Source organism: Camellia sinensis, chromosome 12, assembly GCF_055761805.1.
Source record: "Camellia sinensis isolate YWXY chromosome 12, ASM5576180v1, whole genome shotgun sequence".
In the NCBI taxonomy this organism is placed as follows: Eukaryota; Viridiplantae; Streptophyta; class Magnoliopsida; order Ericales; family Theaceae; genus Camellia; species Camellia sinensis.
In genome coordinates this window covers 56,220,045-56,223,864 of record NC_138972.1, presented here as the reverse complement: position 1 = coordinate 56,223,864, position 3,820 = coordinate 56,220,045, and positions in this window count along the sequence as shown.

Below are 3,820 nucleotides of genomic sequence, written 5' to 3'. Positions count from 1 at the left end.
AAGCAATGTGTGCATGCATGTCCATATCATTGAGTTTTGAGGTCATTTCCATAGGAATTTCCACATGCATGTTCATATTTTGGTCATATTCTAGAAATCCACCATGTTTTTTAGCTCAATCTTGCATTTGGTTATGTTTTGGGGCATTGGAGTTCTTAGGGACTCATGCATGTTTTGTTCTTGCATTGTTCTTCAAGTTTCATTGAATTTGGTGTTCAATTGTCATACATTTGGGCTTGATTTTATAAAATGATCTTTGAAACATGTTGTAGTATGAGTTTCTAAGTGTTTTCCAGAAAAATTAGCCCAGAAAAATCGAGTTTGAAGCTTTAATGCTGGAGTTTTGTGCTTGAGGATCAATCGGGAAATTCCAGATTTTTTATCCACACTCGAGCATACACTCTGAGTACATGCACTTCCGCTCGAGCGTATAGATTCACGCTCGAGCGTGAAATGCAGATGCCCAGAAGTTCATATGTTTTGTAGTCCGCTCGAGCGAGGTAATCTGCGCTCGAGCGAGGGTCTGAGTCTCACGCTCGATCGTGGGTCGAGCATCCATCAAGCGTGAAAAATGTGCAACCAGTACTTTTTCATGAGTTTGTAGTCTGCTTGAGCGAGGGAAGTCACGCTCGAGTGGAGATTCTTTGTCTGCATGTCCGCTCGAGCGTAGAAAGCCACGCTCAAGTGAGACCCCTGTTTTCAGCAAATTTTGAAAAGTGTTTTACAGCGCATTTTTGCATCCTCATTCCATCCTAGGCATTCCTAGGCCATGTTTAAGGCATCTTAATGAGCATAATCTTATAGAACCACACCAAGTCAAGATAGGGGCTAAGTTATTAATCCCAAGTGTGTAACTTAGTGTGTGTTCATTCTACAACTGTGTAGGGTTGGCACCCGAGGATGCTGACTAGCCTGTCTATAGCCCAGTAATCTATGAGTAACGATGTTGTAAAGATACGTTCAACTATAATTATTTCTGAACGATTGACTGTACTGCTTTCTGAAATGGCATTACTTACTGAATGAATGTTTGTCCTATTTGTAAACTGTACTTGTGGCATCCATAGCAACTTACTGTTACTGTATTGTTACTGTTACTGTTACAGAGATCTCTGTCGGTTCCAATGTTTGGAACTACTACTGCTTACTGTTTTGATGACCACCAACTGACTGTTCAGTCTATTAAGACCTACTGTACTGTTTTGCTATGGAACGTACCATATATGACTGCTATGATTTCTAATTGACCGATATGGCATGAAATATGAGCCACTAATTGAATAACTGATTTACTGATGCAAATGACTATTTTAAATAATGAAAGGACATTCATTCTTGAACCCCTTTACGCATTAGTTATTCACTGGGTTTTAGCTCACTGTTTATATATGTATGTAGGTGTCCAGGCACCAGATCGGAGCTAGAAGCGTCGAGCTAAGCTCTCGTTTTGTCAAGCCAACCATCGTGCCTCACTTCGAGGTTCCAAGTCTGTCAAGCCAAGACTGTTTTGGGGTGTCCCAGATTCACCCTTTTATCTCTGTTTTGTAATAAATGCAAAAGACTCTTGATTGTACAGTTATGGTGAAGGGATTGGATCCCTAACCTGGATGTTATGTGTATCTGATATGTATATATGTTTTGGTTATGGATGTGGCTTTGTTCATAAAAGTCTTTTTCCATTCAGATTTTCATAGCTCATTGGACATCTTTTATTTACTGTTTGGCTTCCGCCAGCCCCTTACTCTGTACTATTGTTATTATTGCTAAGCAGGCCTTTGTTAATCACGGATTACTGGCCAGTTACGATGCTAAACCCATAGGGATGGGTTTGGGTCGTGACACAATACAACACAACTGACTCAATACCCAAGTCAGAAAGTAAACTAAATAGCATTCGCAAAATGCTCAAAACAGTGCTTGCCATCTCCAATATCTGGAGTAAACTGAGTGCCATCCGCAGGTGGTTTATCCCCCGATCACATGATCACATTATCTCCCAAGTTCACTGATCCAGTGTCGATAGACTTTGCAGGACCCGGCGCGACGATGACCTTGTTGTCAATCTGATCTTGTATTTTATGGCGAAGACGAAAACAAAGGTCTGTGCCATGACCAGTTTGTTGATGGAAGGCACAGTACTTGGCCAGATCATGCTTAGCTAGAAGGGGATCTGGGAGAGACCGAGGTTCAAGGGGTTTAAGATGGCCTTGTCCAACGAGGAGTTGGAAAGTCTTGGACAAAGTCATGTAGCAGGGATTAAAGACCCTCTGGCCTCGGTGTTGGTACTTTGAGGTTTGTGGAGTGTTAGATATACCAGCAAAGGGGTTGTCAGGCGCTGATTGGGTTTGATAATCTCTTCTGAGTGTAGGATTAGAGCTGAAAGGGGTGTTTCTGGTACGATAGCCCTTCTCCCGGCTTGCCCCTTGATTCAGAATGCCCTCAACTTGAGCGACAAAAGTGTCATCCACAGTTTTTGCAACAACGGCGAGCACTTGCTATTTGTTCAATCCTTCAACTTCAAAGCCTCAACAGCCCACAGAAGGTGTTCATGGGGATCAATGCCTGCCCCTACCTTGTTCTTTCCATTTGCCTCCACTTTGCCAAGGGATTGGGTTGCTATATCAGAGCGGAGCCCGGTTGTCACTGACATGTCATTGCCCAGACTTGGGATGGCTTTAGGTTGGCCATTTTCAATTGCAGCTTGCCCCAAGATTAGAGAGCCTTTTGGCGTGAAATTTTTGGCATGTGATGTGGTTGATGACGGAACCAATATCCCAAAGGCCAGATCTGCTACAGTTCTCTGAAGATCTTCAATCATTCTCATCAGCTCAGAAGTAGTGGGTTCACGGGTTTGAGATGACTGGGGTTCCGGTGTATCCATCATGCACAAGTTCGTGCTTTCTGGAATGAACACCTCAGGCTTGGGTAGATGGGCCGTGGTGATGTGTATGGTCAGGTTGTAACCGGATGGCATTGCATGGATTAAATTGAGATGCAGAAGAGGTACTTGGTCATTGGGGTCTGGAGGTGGAGCTATCGTTTGGTTGTCGATGAGATTCTAGACCTCATGACGAAGGCGGTAACAACGATCGGTGCCATGACCGCACCGTTGATGGTACATACAGTACTTAGTGGGGTTATGTCTGGCAGGGAGTGGGTCAGGCAGAGGTTGAGGATCAAGGGGTTTGAGATGCCCTCTTTCCATCAAGACTTTTAGTGCGCTGGTTAGGCTCATATAGAGGTGAGTGAAAGTTTTGCCCTGAGCTCGGGTTAGGTCGGTTGTTTGTAGGCTTGGCTTGTCAAAAGGGTCGGCTGTGGTGACTGTATTGATTTCAATGGGTTTGGGAATAGTGCTACTGCCAGCATGGGTACTCTCGGAAAACACCCTCCTTGTCGGTTCACTTGTTCTGGGAATAATCCCTGTGTTGAACGCATTCTCGATCTGAACCCCCAATTCATTCAAACTTTTGAAAGTGGATAGTGGAACGACTATCAACTTTTGCAACATATCAGGCTCAAGGTTATGCACCATTATCTGCACTTGGTCCCTCTTAGAAGGCAGATTTGTCATCTGTGCTACCTTTGCTCTCCACCTTGCAACAAATTCCACAAAAGACTCTGCAGGATTCTGCTGGGTTGCTTCAAGCTCTTGGGTGGTCATTTCAACTTGGGTATTGTAAGAGTACTGATCAACAAAGGCCTCAGCCAATTCTTCCCAGTTCTGCTTCACTGTATCCTCCAGCGTACCATGTGGCTGCTACACCCGACAGGGTTCTTCCATACAAACAGAGTTTCTGCGGCTTAGTCAGACCCATCGGTT